The 19,524-nt window shown below is 35.4% G+C and overlaps 1 protein-coding gene across 1 annotated transcript in view; it reads right to left on the bottom strand.

Moving 5' to 3' along the window:
• LOC138702079 (G-protein coupled receptor GRL101-like) overlaps positions 1–1,921 on the bottom strand; it is a 929,248-nt gene extending 927,327 nt beyond the window's left edge. The window contains exon 1 of the mRNA XM_069829620.1: positions 1,812–1,921. The gene's annotated coding sequence lies outside the window, so the exon portion shown is untranslated. The remainder of the gene's footprint in view (positions 1–1,811) is intronic.
• Between the last annotated feature and the right edge of the window lie 17,603 nt (positions 1,922–19,524).

Below are 19,524 nucleotides of genomic sequence, written 5' to 3'. Positions count from 1 at the left end.
TCTTTTACATGTCAGTAAATCTACTGACATGAGCCTGTCGCATTTAAGCACACTTACATGCCATCGACCTGGCCCGGGATCGAACCCACAACCTTGGGCATAGAAGGCCAGCGCTATACCAACTTGCCAATGCTATCAAAAAGGAGTGCGTTATATGACAGTACAAATATTTAATAGCCTCCCTAATGGATATACTTACTTACTTACAAATGGCTTTTAAGGAACCCGAAGGTTCATTGCCGCCCTCACATAAGCCCGCCATCGGTCCCTATCCTGTGCAAGATTAATCCAGTCTCTATCATCATATCCCACCTCCCTCAAATCCATTTTAATATTATCCTCCCATCTACGTCTCGGCCTCCCCAAAGGTCTTTTTCCCTCCGGTCTCCCAACTAACACTCTATATGCATTTCTGGATTCGCCCATACGTGCTACATGTCCTGCCCATCCCTAATGGATATAAAAAATCAAACTGAAAACGTAAGATTATTTAGGGCCAAATTAAAGAAATGCCTAATTTCTCACGTCTTCTATTCTGTAGGTGAATTTATGACAGTCAACAACGCTTCATGAATATTTTTGTCTTGTATTAAGTATCGATACTAACCCCTTGTGTTGTAATAGTAGACTATATTGTAAAACTCTTCTGTATATATTTCAACTAGACTGTGACTATAATTAAGACTTCGTAGTACTATTAAGATTTTTTTTCGTTTAACATGTTCAATATTCTAGCTGTGAAACGATGTACGAATACCATGGAATGAGAATACAGTGAAACCTCTCATTTACGGACACCGAAGAGACGTAACAATCTGTCCGCATCTGGGAGGTGTCCTTTATTGGGAGGGAGGCTCTCCAATCTAACAGTAAATTTATAATACGCATTATGTATCACTTCACGCTTTAAATGAAATGTATTACTGTAGTTTAATTCTAAATACAGTATACTGTACTACAGTAAATTCTTTGCAACTTTGAACTACAGTAGATAAGACCGAAAAAGGAAAATACAGTACTGTGCCATGCAATTTTATTCTAGGTCTACAGTTATGCAATACTGTAATTTACAGTTCTCAACTTAACCTTTACGTTCAGGTGCCATGTCTCTCGAAACAGAACAACTGATTGAAGTGAAGAGAATAATCCTACTAACCCTATCATGTGTCGAATACAATTTAACGATCGCGGAAACCATGGACCCATCAGACAGGTTAAATTTTATGACTTTGTTTATCCACCCGCTTCCAGGTGACAAAGGGCAGCCAGCTGAGCTTGTGGTAGCCTACAAGACCCTTGTTGTCTTCTTTCAAGTTAAGGAATTTCTATACAGTTCTCAAAACTAAATTTTCCATTTGTAACACATTAGGTCTTGAAATCCAAGTTCAATCCGCAGTCAGGAGGTAAAGCAATCTTTAGGACTGTGAAACAGCTGTCCGTGTCCGTGTCCGTGTCCGTGTCTGAGAGTGTCCGTAAACGAGAGTTAAATTTGTCATTTCTATATTATTTCAGTTGGGACATAAAATCTGTCCGTACATGAGGAGTGTCCGTATCTTGGAGGTGTCCGCAAGGAGAGGTTTCACTGTATTATTATTTCTACATGCGATGATCGCATTGACACTTCTGATGTAAATAGTAGGTACCAGTATCTTTCAACATTAAGATAATATGACTTTCACAGTATGCTAGTGCAAAATTCTGAGTTAACATGTCAATACAGGTTTTAAAGCTTATGCATTCAATAACTATGAAGGCAAATCACACCACAAAACATATCGATACTTTTAAACAGAAGAGTGTCACGGACTCACATTCGAGGATGTCAAGAATGCCGGTTCTGCAGCGGAGTTCTCCCCATCCGAGCTGCTTACTCTGGGCCAGCAAGACTTGGAGAGGAGTTTGTTGTACTTGGGAAGGAACCCTGTAACCAAGGAACAAGCATCAGCTGTGTGGAGAGCTATAATCAAGGTCAGTAGATTGTGGACTATTTCCATTGTAGAGGACTTCATAATTAAAAGGGAAATTGAGCAGTGTACAACTTCAAAATGAAATAAGATACAGGCAGTTTAAAAATGTATCCAATATTTTAGGAGGTGATAGTATGCATCCAAACAAGAAAAAACTGTCTAATAAACATGGGTCCTACAACACATACTTTCTGAGATCTGAACACTTGTTCACAGGAGATGCTCAATGTGACGTCCATTCAATTTTCTGCCCTATACTACAGAAGGCCACCAGATAATCATACAGTAGTTAACACCCCTGGTATGGAATACTGATACGTCGCAAGGAATACTGAAAAAAAAAGTTTGGTTGCAGATAGGAGCAGGGTTCAGCAGAGATGGTGTTGTGAATTTTCGTAATCAGCATGTGTGGGCTGATGAAAATCCCCCTGCAGTTGAAGAAACAAGGCATCAGCACCGATTCTCAATCAACGTATGGGCAGGTGTTCTTGGTGATAGATTAAGGGCCATACGTGCTACCACAGAGATTAACTGGGGATCGTTATCAGGACTTTCTTATTAACGTATTGCCTATCTTGCTGGAGTATATACCATGTCAGCAAAGACTACAGATGTGGTTTTTTTAGTAGGTTATTTTACGACGCTGTATCAACATCTCAAGTAAAGAGATAGGTTTGGAAGTAAATCCCGAAAAGACAAAGTATATGATTATGTCTCGTGACGGAAATCTTGTACGAAATGGAAATATAAAAATTGGAAATTTATCCTTTGAAGAAGTGGAAAAATTCAAATATCTTGGAGCAACAGTAACAAATATAAATGGCATTCGGGAGGAAATTAAACACAGAATAAATATGGGAAATGCCTGTTATTATTCGGTTGAGAAGCTTTTATCATCCAGTCTGCTGTCAAAAAATGTGAAAGTTAGAATTTATAAAACAGTTATATTACCGGTTGTTATTTATGGTTGTGAAACTTGGACTCTCACTTTGAGAGAGGAACATAGGTTAAGGGTGTTTGAGAATAAGGTTCTTAGAAAAATATTTGGGGCTAAGAGGGATGAAGTTACTGGAGAATGGAGAAAGTTACACAACACAGAACTGCACGCATTGTATTCCTCACCTGACATAATTAGGAACATTAAATCCAGACGTTTGAGATGGACAGGGCATGTAGCACGTATGGGCGAATCCAGAAATGCATATAGAGTGCTAGTTGGGAGGCCGGAGAGAAAAAGACCTTTAGGGAGACCGAGACGTAGATGGGAAGATAATATTAAAATGGATTTGAGGGAGGTGGGATATGATGATAGAGACTGGATTAATCTTGCTCAGGATAGGGACCAATGGCGGGCTTATGTGAGGGCGGCAATGAACCTCCGGGTTCCTTAAAAACCAGTAAGTAAGTATCAATATCTCAGCGTTTGAATGAAATGAAGGTGATAATGCCAGTGAAATGAGTCCAGGGTCCAGCACCGATAGTTATCCAGCATTTGTTCATATTGGATTGAGGGAAAACCCCGGAAAAAAAAACCTCAACCAAGTAACTTGCCCCGACCGGGAATCGAATCCGGGCCACCTGGTTTCGCGGCCAGACCCGCTAGCCGTTACTCCAAAGGTGTGGACTATAGATGTAGTTCATGCATGATGGCACATCAGCACAGATTTTCCGCAATACGCGTGAACACCTGACGCTGACATTTCGGGACCGCTGGATTGATTGGGAAGGCCCCACGCCTTGACCTGCTCGTTTCCCAAAACTAAATCTCCTAGAACAACCAGGTCAATTTCAAAGGGTGCGTGATTCTTTGCGCCGAAGAGCAGAGGAATGCATTGCCAGGAATGGACATCACATTGAACACCTTCTATGAACGAGTGTAGAGATCTCAGAAAGTATGTATTGTAGCACCAATGTTTATTAGACATTATTTTCTTAAATAATTGATTAAATGATGATGTTAATTACGTAATCATGTGCGGCTTATAGCTGTTTCGGTGCTACTTGACACCATCCTCAGAGCCTACTAGATCTCGGCGCTATCTCAACTTCGCTGTCTGTTGTGTGGGTGCGTTCGTGTGATGAAGAGTTGTGTCAAATAATATGTTTGTTTTGAAATTGATCTGTGTGTTGAGAATTTGATCAGGGTGTGTTTTAGTGTGTCTGTATATTTCATATTGTTCTAGTGTGTTGAGTTTTTGGTGTCTGGGTTGTATGTGTAAGATTTCCATGTCTGTATTTCTGTTACTGTATGTGTGGTTAGCATTAGTTATGTGTTCGGCATATGTAGATGTATTGTGTCCTCTGGTTATTGCTTTAATGTGTTCTTTGTATCGAGTTTGGAATGATCTGCCTGTCTGTCCAATGTAGAAACTGTCGCAACTATTGCATGTGAGTTTGTATACGCCTGTGTGCTTGTATTTATTTGTTTGTGTTGTTTGTGTGTTGAGATGTCTTTGTAGTGTGTTTTCTGTTCTGTATGCTATGTTGTATTTCTGTTTTCTGAATGAGGATGCGATCTTGTGTGTGTTTTTGTTTTCGTATCTTAGTGTGATATATTTCTTGTGTTGTTGTGTTTGTGTTGTGTTTTGTGTGTTTTTGTGTTTGTTGAGTTTTTGTTTTCTGTTCCTTACGGTGTTGTCTATTATGTTTGGGTTGTAACCATTTTCTTGTGCTATGTATTTGATTGTGTTCACTTCTTCATTGTAGTGTTGTTGGCTCATGGGTATGTTCAGTAATCTGTGTACCATTGTCCTGAATGCAGCATGTTTGTGTTGTGTGGGGTGGTTAGATGTGTTGTGTATGTGTGTGGTGGTGGTGGTTGGTTTTCTGTATATTTTGCAGGTGTGTTTGTTATCAACTTTTGTTATGGTGATGTCTAGGAAATTTATGGAGTTATTGTTTTCAAGTTCCAGTGTGTATAATGCATACAGTTAAAGAAACAAATTGCATGTGAATAATACTATGCATGGAAATGATTGTAAAACTGACGAAGTTTTCAGTTCAGTGCATTTTAACATGGGCGCCTCTTCTATCACGAAGAATGTCCCTTCTGTACTTGATTTCACGTCATGGGGCATGGAGCATTGTGGGGATTTTCGGAGCCTCAAATTCGTATATTATTGCGATTGATTTTTCCTTAAAGATGAATGGTGGCCTCTCTGAAAACATTACATACATACATAAATATTTTCTTGTTTTGATGCATACTATCACCTCCTAAAATATTGGATACTTTTTTAAACACCCTGTATACTAATTATCTCTCGAATTATATCCAAGACTCCATAATACTACAGATAACACAACAGTACCGGTACTGCTTAGACAGGAAAGTGAACTAAATCTTATAAAAAGTATTTCGGAGACAAAGGATAAACTAAATAGGCTAAATAGTGCACAAAAAATGGACTTAACTAAATACCCACGGATAAGCCACTATAATTTCAGGTAAAATCTAATAATACTACGTACATTAAAACAATATTTCGATACTGGCATTCAAACTTCTGCTAAACTCTAGGATATTGTTGACAGTACTTTGAACTGTAATGAACATAATATACAGTAAGTCAGGCGTCGGAAAATTTGTACTCACATGACATCACTGGACGCAAGCCGCAATACATAACAGCTGTTACGAATATTAAGATTTTTTTTTTCGTCGTTGGTAACTCTAATCTATTAGATGTTTTATGGTTGTGCTGACAGATGGAGTTACTTGTCAACAATGTGACGCTAAAACGTGTGTTCAGGTTACTGCCCAGCGACAGTCGTGATGTATTTTTATATTTGTGATGATTGGTAAATTAATATTAACCCGGCATACTCACAATCACATTCATACAAATTTCCTGACACCCAGGGAATCGAACCCGGGACCTCCGGACCTGGAAGCCAGCATGCTGGCCAACAGACCACGGAGACAGTCGAATATTAAGATGAACGAAATTTAATTTATATTTATTTTAATAGTTGCTATAGAGAATTTCATTAACAATTCTCCAGTAAATAGAGAATTATATTTTAATATTAAAATTCCATCTGTTGAAACAATAGGCCCTAGTAAAAATATCAATGATCATTTTAAGTATAATATTGTTAATAATTTCATCCACATACATTTTAAATTCCAACTTAACATCAAAATTCATAAATATAAAGAGGAACATAAAATCAAAAATAACAAATTCCACATTCTAGTATATACAGTCACGAAGCTTGAGTTTATCAGGGTACTAGAAACAATAGACTGTACAGGTACTGTTTCGTATTGTCTGTAATAAGGCGATAGTAGCGAACCTAGTGGAGGCAGTCGAATTAAGATAAACGAAATTTAATTTATATTTATTTTAATAGTTGCCATAGAGAATTTCATTAACAATTCTGCAGTAAATAGAGAATTATACTTTAATATTAGAATTCCATCTGTTGAAACAATAGGCCCAGTAAGAATATCAATGATCATTTTAAGTGTAATATTGTTAATAATTTCATCCACATACATTTTAAATTCCAACTTAACATAAAAATTCATAAAGATAAAGAGAAACATAAAACCAACATAGACTGTGCAGGTACTATTTCGCATTGTCTGTAATGAGACGATAGTAGCGAACCTAGTGGTTAGCAACTATCTATGGATGCAAATTTACTACATATTGAGCTTCGTGACTGTATATACTAGACTGGTGTCGTCATGATTGCCCTGGGATATAAAATTACTACAAATCTACAGGGAATAAATTCTGATATAATCCGGACTTTTATGAGTAAAAAAATATGAAGGAAAATTGTAAAGACAGTCAAATCCACATTGAGTTATACGCAAAAGAGAAAAGATCAAAGAAGAAAATACCGGTAGCCTACAAAACAAATTTTACTGGTAAATATCAGTTAACAATACCTAATTTTTTAAACTGACCCAAATTAATACTCTCAGACACTATATTAATTCATTGAAATCATTCTAGGCATATGGAGATGTCAGTGCAATTCCTGACATGACTATACAGCAACTAGGATGGATTGTCATTGGAATTTCACCACAGGATATCAGCAATATCACGTTAAACGAAATAGATACCATTGCATCTTTAGGCAAATACCACGGTCTCACCTTAGAACAGGTAAATATACTGCTTCAACTCTTATCGTACTTACAAGTGGCTTTTAAGGAACCTGAAGGTTCACTTCCGCCCTCACATAAGCCCGCTTTAGGTCCCTATCCTGAGCAAGATTAATCCATAATCCAGTCTCTATCATCATATCCCACCTCCCTCAAATCCATTTTAATATTATCTCCTATTACCCCTTGGCCTACCTAAAGGTCTTTTTTTCTCAGGTCTTCCAACTAACAGTCTACGTATAAGTATTTCTAGATTCACCCATATGTGCTACATGCCCTGTCCAGCTCAAACATCTGGATTTAATGGTCATCATGTCAGGTGAAGAATACAATGCGTGCAGTTCTGCGTTGTGTAACTTTCTCCATTCTCCTGTAACTCCATCCCTCTTAGCCCCAAATATTTTCCTAAGCATCTTATCCTCGAACAATCTTAATCTCTGACTGCTTGAACACATCAAAATTAATCCTAAAAAAAAATACTTTTTATTTATCTACATCATTGGTTGCTTACTAATTACACAAACCGATATAATAATGAAATGTCTGCATTAACTAAACTATTTTTAGATGATTGTATTTGAAAGTGTCTAACAAAATAATCCCACATTTCTTGCATCTCTTCAGATTAACTAAATATAAAGTTTTTATTTGTTTTGTAAGTAGACTGCGGATATTTATGTACTAAAAAGTTGGAAAATATGCTTGCGTTTATGCACTTAAATTTGTTTACATACACACTGAAAACTAAAATAATAAAATAAATAAATAAATAACAAAAAAAAAGGCAGCAAAAATAGTAATAAATATTTTGGGTTAATGTTCTTCAGGAAACATATGGTACCTCAACTTTTGAAGTAGTAGCTGTGGTAGTATACACGACCGTCTTTCCGAGAGTTTCCATTGTGAAATGCATCCACTTGTCAGTGAAAGCTAATTTATATGCTGAAAAGGCTCTTTCAACATTGCAGGAAGTGACTGGGGAACTTTTGCACTAACCAACAACACCTGGGGTTACCAACTGCTATGAATCAAATTCAGTTTCCTTCTTTTTTGTTCAAGTGTTGATAATGAAGAAAAGTAAATTAAAATCTTCCCTATGAAGGTTTTGAGAAAGAAAAAAATTATATGGACTGACGAAAATGTTCAATATATGATCTTAAATATGCAAAATAAATTAAAATGTGTATTTACGGAAAAGAACATCAATATATTCAAAATATGCAACATCTACATGACTTTATCTTAATCTGTAAGACATGATTGGCAAAGATATGAAGGGTACACGGGAAAAACGATCAAGGTCCATCGAAAATCGAAATTGAGTTAATAATGCTATCTTATAGTGGAAAAGAAGTACTATCATGTGGTCTAGCTAGTAATAAGGAATCATCGTTCTTGACATTCCACTACGTCAATTTCTATTAAATACACACATAAGACAGTACTAAATGCTTAAACTTTAAAATTCGTTTTTCTCGAAACTTTCTAAAATGGACCTTGATCGTTATTCCCATGTACCCTTCATATAAAGTGAAACCTCTCCTTACGGACTGATTATGATCTATAATTACTGCAACACATTAACACAAAAATAACTACAGTGAAACCTCTCCTTACAGACACCCCCAAGATACGGACACTCCTCACATACGGACAGATTTTTATGTCCCAACTGAAATAATGTAGAAATAATGATAAATTTAACTCTCATTTACGGACACTCTCAGACATGGACACGGACAGCTGTTTCACAGTCCTAAAGCTTGCTTCACCTCCTTACTGCGGACAGCACTTGAATTTCAGGCCTAATTGTTACAAAAATGGAAAATTTAGTTTTGAGAACTGTTCAGAAATTCCTTAACATGAAAGAAGGCAATAAGGGTCTCGTCGGCTATCACTAGCCCAGCTGGCTACCGCTTGTTAGCTGGAAGCGGATGGATAAACAAAGTAAAAAAATTTAACCTGTCTGATGAGTCCAAGGTTTCCGCGATCGTGAAATTGTATTCGACACATGATAGGGTTAGTAGGATTATTCTCTTTTCGAGAGACATGGCACCTGAACGTAAAGGTTAAGTTGAAAACTGTAAATTACAGTACTGCATAACTGTAGACCTGGAATAAAATTGCATGGCACAGTACTGTAGTTTCCTTTTTCGGTCTTATCTACTGTAGTTCAAAGTTGCAAAGAATTTACTGTATTTATAATTAAACTACAGTAATACATTTCATTTAAAGCGTGAAGGGATACATAATGCATATTATAAATTTACTGTTAGATTGGGGAGCCTCCCTCCCAATAAAGGACACCTCCCAGATGCGGACAGATTGATACGTCCCTTCAATGTCCGTAAATGAGAGGTTTCACTGTATAAAGATTTTATATTATATTATTTCAATCAATTCAATAAAAATATGCAATTGGTTAGGTTAAGTTAGGTTAGGAATAGGAAATGTACTGTATGTTACAAAAGTTATTTTTATTTAATTACCGGTATCTCCCAATACAAGATTAAAACCCCAGTAACTAAAGTGAACTGAAATAGAATCTCATTTTCGTGTCTCCTACACTGCAGATATATAGGTATACTTAAATTTAATTCATAACTAAGCATAAAATAATTTTAAGCATTCATGTAAGTTATAGTTATGTTTTAGCCAATGGTATGACTATTCTGGAAATTTTAATTAATGTTTTCATACACAAGTTTGCTATGTAAGACAATCTTCACAACATAACAATTTTGTTACTTTATACCAGTGGTGGGCAAAATGAACGCAACCCACAAGACAGGATTTAAATGGCAACTATATACTGTGGGAGGGGTTGCACTCTACAGTGCAGTGACGGATTTACAGACAATTGCGCCAATACACTCCTACCTACCATATGTAATTAGAAGAGTTCCTTCACGTGATATTTAATTAATCATTTTTCAAAGCAATTTCTTCGAAATTGGGATTTATATCTGTGCATGCTATTTTCAGTTGTGCAAGGAGATGAGCATCACTTAAGCGGGATCTATGGCTGGACTTTATAAATTTCATTTTAGAAAACAGCTGTTCGCACTGGTAGGTTGATGAATACATACTCATTATTTTTGAAGCAAACTGTCTGAGCAGGGGATATGTAGTACTTAACATCTTTTCAAAAATTTTAACCTCCAGTAGACCTTCACATTCTGATTCCAAGAAGCTATCATTCTGCAAATCCAGTATCTCTAACTGCAATTCTGGGATAACATTTTCAATTTCAACATGAAAAGGAGTGACAAAAATATTGAAATCTTTCTCCATCCTTTGAAAATCACTAATCTATGTTCTTTGAACTTGTATAATATGTGATCTATTTTAAGTACTTATTTAAATTAGCGTCCTGAATATTTGTAACTAATCCGAAACATGGAAAATGAAAGAACCGCCTTTCTTGTAGATGTGATATCCTCTCGATTCAGCTGCTTCTGCGAAATACATTGTATCACTAATGAAGCTTCGAAGTACAGTAATCCAGTATAATCCGTCACGACATTTTCGTGGGGTGGGGTGGGGTAAGGGGAAGGTAGGGGGTAAGATTGATGCTTTGCTGAAGTCTGACGACACTGCGGAAATGCCCGCCACTGCTTTATACAAACACAGAGCAAAAGTAAATCTTCTTCAAATTCCAAACTCTGTTTACACTAAAAATGCATTTCTGTTGTCCTGCAATGTCTTCTTTACACAATTAAAGTTGTAATGGTGTATTTGTATTGCTTAGCTTTCTGCCTTAGCAGAACAAGTGCTGAACAGCTGGTCGTCCAAAGAACCAGAAGATTACACGTGTTTTGATCTTGTTGCTTTGCAACACATCCTTTGTGGATTCAACCGCAGTGCCATAGACAAGATACATCCGGCTGCCTACAGGTACTAGTTTCAATGTAACATCATTCAATACAAAGTAGATACTGTACCTAAGATTTTTTTTTAATTGTTAAACCTAGACAACTAACACCAACATATATAATTATGTCGATTAATGAGTATTAAGTCTTTTCAGTCTAAATAGTGTAATAACATCAAACTCACCTTCTGAAAATTAACTTGGATACTCTATCTACAACTCATTTGCTTCATTCTCACCAGAAACTAATTGTAATAAATCAATTTATCGGACCAGCTCTTACCTATCCTCTTCAAACAGCCAATGCCAGTAAAATTCCAAAACAGTTTCTAAATATTTCTAATATGATTCGAAGTGCTGTAAAACAAATTCTGCAGCTTCCTAGCAACACACCTAATAGCATGCTTTATACCAGCCACAAGTATAAGGGTTTATCAGTTTTACGAGTTTCCTGGGAGGCCTATCTACAACAGCTAAACATCAACAAATCATTAAAATATTAGTGTGATACTCATGTCAATGTAATTAGAGATTTTAGAAACATCGAAAATCGCTGTCTTAATGAACTGAAATTTTGAATCAAATGACATAATGAATAGGTGATTTTCTTTACAATGATTGCCTGAAATTATGTTGTTGAAGTTATTTTAAAATTACCTAAAATCACAGAAGCATCTAATTTTAATAATATCCCGTATAATTCTGTACGATAGCTCTTAACAGGCCGAAGAAGTAAATTCTATAACTGATGAAGAGTGATCGAATGGTAAGAAATGAATTGGAACTGTAACAGGCCACATAGTCAAGATGACCACGTTTCTGGCTTTTGAAGGACACGTCCTCCTTTTTGACCTTGTCCTCCTGTCCTCCGGGCATTAGCAAAAATGTCAGACATTTTAAAAATTATGACTCCTAAATACTGAACTTTTCGTAATTAGTGTTATTCATTGCTGTAAACGTGGTACCAACTTATTTCATGATGTACAAGAATAATATTCTAGTGATTGTCTTTGCCGAAGAGTGATACATAGACCTACTCTTAGCTTTTATTTTGGTCTGCATTTGTGACATTGTCCTGGAACTTCCATATTATAAAGTAAACGTTCAGAGTTCTTGCCCATGAAAACCAAGTCTTTATTAACAGAATTAGAAGGGAATGATCAAGCAGAAAGTTTAAATGTTTGTTCAGGAAGTATTAGCAATATATTCTTTTTAACCTCTTTTTTTTTATATTATAGAGAATGGATTTTGCTTCTGCATTGGACTGACACCATACTTCAATCTTTTTGGTATTATATTTGCCTCTTTGTCTCATTATATGGTTCCATGGAAATGGGTGATTCCAGAACATAGCATACAAATTCCAGGAAATCATTCCAAAAATAATCCTCCATACATTAAGTTAGATGCCATGGAACTAATCTGAGTATATATAAGAATCACCTTCAAATTTATACAGATGGATCTCTAAATCCTAATAATGGGACATCAGGAGCAGGGTATTATATTCCAAAATATCAAGAAAGTTATTTCATACCATGTTCATCCTCCTCCAGTCTTGACACTGAATTGATAGCTATTGATGCTGTTCTTCAGTGTGTCACTCAAATTTCTGAAAAATCTATTTGCATACCTACCGACTCCAAGGGGGCTATATATAATTAAATATGTACCAAACCTATACGCACATAGAATTATTCCAATTCAGAAACAAGTAAACTAAAAAAATACAAAAGGAAATAGCATTTCAATGGATACCTAGTCATTGTGGTATACCTGGGAACGAGAAAATCGATAATAATGCAAAATAGGTAACATATTTGCAACCAAGACCTCTTCAAGTGATATCTCTATCCAGTGCTTTTGCTTCAGTAAAGTCTCATTTTACAAACCTATGGATCAACAATTGGCTTTCTTCTGATAAAGGAAAAATTTTACAGTCTGTACAAAGGAAACCAAATGACCTGGAAATGTACAAAAACTTGCACAGACATGTTCAAACATTTTTAACAAGAGCCAGAACAGGTCACATTGTCACTCAATTGTACCTACACCAATTTCACATTTCTGATAATCCTACTTGTCTGTGGTGTAATAATCATGATGAAGATCTGGAACACATTCTTATATACTGTCCATCCATAAACCACAAAAGAAGTAAATTAAAATCATCAGTACCAGTTGCAGAAGACACAGCCCTGCAGTATATACTGACTACTAGCAACAGGCATCTATAATGAACATCAATCAAGATACCCCTCATTTCTCGTGAAAAACAATTGAATAGACTACAGTGGACTATAGTGGACTTTATGTTGTCAGCAAACAACTGGATACATTAAGAAGATTGATTGATTAGCAATATATCGATCTTGTCTTGATCAGTTGGAGAAATGGACAGTTCGTCTGCAAGGATTTTGTTTCGACCAGATGTTGTTTAATAGATATGCTGTACTTTCCACTTTTGATGACACAGAGAGACATTGAGACAAATATATGTTGTTTGCCCAGTATTAAGAACTGAAAGCTTTTGTTAATGTTCAGAGTGACAACTGGTGGGAAATGAATTCTCAGTGGAATGAATTCTTTCTTAAATTTAAGAATAAAGACTGGTTTTCTGAACATCTAAAAATTTGTGAATTTTATTTTCCATCGTCTGGCTTCAATTATTCAAATACTGAAAGAGCATTTCTAATGATCGAGTTAGTGGTTAAATGAAAGAAACAAGTTGTCACCCATTCTGGAAGGGGATACGGGAACTTTTTGTACAGCAGTGAAAACATGGAATGTATAAATTTTCATAATTATCTAAAAAAAAAAGACATTCCAGTTCTCCTTGATCAAATGTCAGCAAATGAAAAATACCTAACCCAAGACAGGAAGTGAAAAACAAAAGGAAGCACTAATTCTTTTCTCATAAAATGTTGTGTAAAAATTAAACCACACAAAAAATCTTCTTGCTATTGTTATTTATGTACCGATACTTCAATATTACAATACAACACAAAACTTACTATTTTAGATAATTCTATGAACATATACGTAATGTGTTAAGTTCGTAAGTAGCTTAATATCGTTTTTCTTTTACATTGAAAATTGAGATATTGCCATACCTAAACCATAAAAGCAAAAACAGGCTCTACATAACATTTAGGTTTACAAAATAGTGCCATTACATGAGGACATCGTGGAATTGCCCATTGCCCCCCTTTTTTTTTTGGTAAAAAGTCCTCATTCTTTACCCTTTTGTCCTTGGAAGACAATTCATCACTTGGTCACCTGCACATAGCCTAACGCTCTCTCTCTCTCTGATGATGATGATGATGATGATGATGATGATGATGATGATGATGGCGATGATACTACTACTTTTATTACACCTGATTGGCAAATTCCATTTTTGAAACAAAATCCTGAATTTGATCACATTTTGAGATTTTACATGTGTGCTGATATCTTTGCCATTCATTGCAAAAAAAATAAAAAGGATTTTTCTTTTATCGATCCAACCGTCGATTTGAACGTCATATCTAACAAGCAAGAGAAGTTAATGGAGAGAAGAAAAATATTTATGATCCATGTATTCATCACTCCAGCCAAAAACATAACCTCCCTGAAAACTGGTGTGTAGTTGGATTATGATTAGAAGCAGAGAAAGACTTACGAAATTCATTTCGGAGATCATGAAAAGACTAAGAATTATTGACGAGATACTTAAAACAATTGTAGATCCACAACATCATTACTGAAGACTCTAAATATTTTATATCATCATTTACATTTTCAATAAATAATACGGTACAGATTTTAATTTAAAAATATGATAACACATATTATTTTATATTTTGAAATGAATGTACACTTCCTTCATTTTCTACTTTTTATGTATAAATTTACGTAGCTATTCCAAATTGTTCATTAAATAGTCAAAATTGTTAATAATTGATACACTAGATACACCTTTTGATTGTGATTGTAATTCAGAATCCCTGTGGATAGTCATGTATTATGAACTGATGTCTGAAAAAGATATATTTTTACATATGTGTATTTTTTCCTCAAAATCTGTGCTTCAGTGGCTGACCATGACATTATCTTTGAAAAATATTGGGGTGCAAGAGGTCAAATGACTTTATTGTCTAACGCCTGGCATTAGAGAACAACAACAACAACAACATATGTATATTTTGTTGAGAGTATACTGAGTTGGTAAGGGCTACTCTCGATAGGAGGCAGTTTGTAAATAATAAAAACTAATGTACTCTGTTGAAATTCAGCTGATAATAACAGACGAAAGTACAATGTTAACATTTAGAAGTAGGTACCGTACTTATATAAATCTTTCTAGTTTCAATGAAAATATTGATTTCCACAAAGTAGGGTAAGTATTTTAAATTTGGCTTTATAAAGTAACACATAATTTGATAACATTCAGAACTACAAGTCTTATAAATTCAACTGATATTTTTATTCTTTCATTATTCATATGTGCCTGCAAATGCAAACTGCACAATATCCACTGAACAACTTATGCATTAGCGAGCTGCAGGTTGAAGAGAGATGGGAATTATTTCCTTGTATGATTTCTTAATCGTTACTTTAATCTGTGTTACACTGCTTGCAACAGTGAAGCATCCAACACCCTAGGCAACCTGAAGAACTGTCCCATGGACATAATGAGAGGCTTGGCTAAACTGGCAACTAGTAGTGCAGCCTTTGGAAGTGTTGAGAGCTGGACCCCAGTTCAGGTAGGCTATGTGTTAAATACAAACTGAAACTTTCATCTTATCAGAAAGAATATACAGGTACATATATAGTAAAACTCGTTTAAGACAACACCACTTAAGATACTTTTCCGCATAAGACGTCAAAATCGTTTTATGCCAAAATTCCCTATATGATTAAGATGTAAGTTATAGATCTTGTATTATATCTCTGCCCCTGTGCAACGTCACGTTTGTGGTGGGGGGGGGGGGGGAAGAGAGAAGGTCGCAATGCTTTTTAATGCTCTGACGCCCATGACTGAGATAAGCCATTTAAAATTTGCCTGTCATTCACCGACAAAGATATAATAAAAGAACTGTACTTTGTCCTTTTAAAGAATTTCCTGCCTAAGAAGTAAGAAAGTGACTGTATGCAACGAACTTTAACAAGTTTTCTGCATTGAAAAAATTAATCACTTTCGTGGTTTTCATTAGAGTTCTTGAACAAAAGTTCTGCAGGAGCCTTGTTTTGAATTAGCTGCTAAGAATGAATTCCAGTCAAGACGAAATAAATATAAATTATTCATGTTAATTATGTAAGCACGTGTGGCTTACAGCTGTTTCGGTGCTATTCGACACCATCCTCAGAGCCTACTATACCTGTTTTTTTGAAAGATGGGACATGACAGGAGTGTTGCGATCGGAAAAACAACTGAATGTCACATAGCGTGGTAGGCCTGTTGCCATGGTAACAATGGGTGAGTTGTCAAACTTACCGTTCCCACGTGGCGAGTGCTTAATAGCTCTCTTGGAGACATTTATTGTGCACACAATGTTAGCATTGGTACGTTTCGTCTTTGATTCTCTGTCGATTTTTGTATTGTTTTCTTACCTTCGCGTCAATTGTCATGAATGTTTAAACGTCAGCCATCTTAATGCCAATTGCTAGCTTCCATCAGCTGGCAGCATGGTAGTCCATATTGGCAACATAGCACTGTAGTTCCAAGCTCGACCGCTTAACTGTCATGTCCCATCTTTCAAAAAAACAGGTATAGATCTCGGCGCTATCTCAACTTCGCTGCCTGTTGTGTGGATGCGTTCATGTGATGAAAAGTTGTGTCAAATAGTGTGTGTGTTCTGAAAGAACACATTAAAGCAATAACCAGAGGACACAATACATCTACATATTATGCCGAACACATAACTAATGCTAACCACACATACAATAACATAAATACAGACATGGAAATCCTACATATACAACCTAAAAACCAAAAACTCAACACAATAGAACAATATGAAATATACAGACACACTAAAACACACCCCAATCAAATTCTCAACATACAGATCAATTTCAAAACACACACACTATTGGCATAACTCTTCATCACACAAACACACCCACACAACAGGCAGCAGAGTTGAGATAGCGCCGAGATCTAGTAGGCTCTGAGGATGGTGTCGAATAGCACCGAAACAGCTGTAAGCCGCACATGCTTACACAATTAACACGAGTAAGATCGCCATTTAATCAATTATTTATATTCAAGTGTTAAAAGTAGTGTACGAAAGATCCAACATGGATAAATTATTCAATGTTAATGCTTGCAAAGGCATGAAATTCAATCAGCAAGGAACCTACTGCCAATAAAATTGCTTTACGAAGGTTGGCTTTAGTGGAAGTACAATATATTGAAACTGCACATGAAGCTAGTAGCCTACATATAGGTTAAAAAGTAATTGTGAGCACACGGCTGCCAAGTTAAAATTCTGAAATAAGCTGGAAATCGTGTTCAGAAAAGCTGACAACAACAAAAAAACTGATACCACTAATTATTATTTTCATAAGAAAAATCATAAGTAAATACATTATCATACCTACAATAATAAATTATTCAGCATTGAAAATGTGAAATACACAACAAATACAGCCAGAGTATTATGAATTATTTACCAATACATTAGCAACCATATTCATTTATAATTTCTTCACAAACACATTACAAGGAAAAGGCATACAATTTAAAATTTAATTTAGATACCAATAATGAAATACAGATACCAATACCTAATGCATAAAATACTGTAAACAGATTTTATGCACTCGTGGAAATTATCCTCGCGCATAAAATTCAATTTTACTCTCTTTTATTTCTCATATAATATTTTTGACGGTGACAGTTTTGTATTGTATTGTATTGTATTTATTAACATTTCATGGTATTCATACATTGCTTACAGCTAGAATATGGAACAAGTCAAAAAACTTAATACTATTATAAAGTCTTAATTTATAGTGACAGTCTAGATGAAATATACATACATACGAGATTTACAATATAGTCTACTAGTACAACACATAGTTTTAGTATCAATTTCATGAAGTGTTACTGAATGTCATGAATTCACCTACAGAATAGAAGACGTGAGAAATTAGGTACTTCTTTAATTTGGCCCTAAATAATCTTATGTTTTGAGTTTCATTTTTTATATTGATAGGGAGGCTATTAAAAATTTTTACTGCCATATAACGTACTCCTTTTTGATAGCATGATAGACTTGCCGATGGAGTATGAAAGTCATTTTTTTGACGTGTATTTATACTATGAACTGTTGAATTAGTTACAAAGTTTTCACGATTACATACGAGGAAGACTATTAATGAAAAGATATACTGACAAGTCATGGCATTATTTGTAGTTTTTTTAAAATAGTCCCACAAGATTCCCTAGATTTGGCACCTACTATTATTCTAATTACTCTTTTTTGTAATAGAAATATACTGTTACTATCTGTGGAATTTCCCCAGAATATTATTCCAAAACTCATTACCAAGTGGAAGTATGCAAAGTATATTGTTTTTAAGGTATAGATATTTAATATCTTACTGGGAAGTTTCACTGTATAAACATGAGTCCTTTCTTGTGAACAAGGATTAAATGTCAGTGCTGATTTACTACAGTTGTGTATGACATATTTTAAATGCAGGTGAATGCAATAGGCTGCGTGCTATCAGGACTGGAGCCCTCTTCAATTGCCTCAATACCTCCTAGATCACTGGAATACTTGGCACCAGAGACTGCACAATGCTTACCACCACAATTAATAAAGGTAAGTATTTAGAAATTGTTTTCTTTACTTCGTACTTTCTTAAATTGTCAGAATACAAGAAAAACGAAGCATATAAATGCACCATATCTTGAGAAAATACCCGATTAGAAAGGTGGAACAGTAACCACTAATTTTGTGTTGGCATCCAAAATTCATTGATGCTACTGGAGGACTTTGGAGATTTCTTTTCCCTTTGGGATCCTGGATTGTTGGTGGAATAGGTGGGTTGGGTTTTCAAGTGTTTTGTGAAAAACATCATTTCTGTCTCCTTATAATGTCCAGTAAACCTGATTCAGAGGTAGTTATAGAAATGGTAACAGAAAGAAGAAAATGGTGCAAAATATCGAAATACAGTCAGCTCTGGATATAGTGAACTTGGTTATAGTGAACATTCGGTTATAGTGAGCCTAAATCGTTGGTCCTGACCCACATACATTAAAAAGTACGTTAATATTTCCGTTTATAATGAACCCTCGCTTCGGTCATAGTGAACCTAAAACTAGAACTTTCCCAAGAAAATGTAATTTTAAAATGGCCAAAATGGTACCCGGTAATTTAGGAAACCCTTTCTCCTATAAACTTCCAAGAATATGTTCAGAACAAAATCTCAAACCTTCTACTCCTTAAGTGCATTGAAAGACAAAGGATTTGTTCAGTTTCCTGGACAGCTTAAAACATGTTACGCATGTAAAGGGATAAAGGAAGGATTGTAGTTCTGAGTCCTTTAAAAGAGGTTATTAG

The sequence above is a fragment of the Periplaneta americana genome, chromosome 6 (assembly GCF_040183065.1).
Source record: "Periplaneta americana isolate PAMFEO1 chromosome 6, P.americana_PAMFEO1_priV1, whole genome shotgun sequence".
Lineage (NCBI taxonomy): Eukaryota > Metazoa > Arthropoda > Insecta > Blattodea > Blattidae > Periplaneta > Periplaneta americana.
Note: the sequence above shows the minus strand (reverse complement) of the source record. Positions and strands in the feature narration are given on the sequence as shown.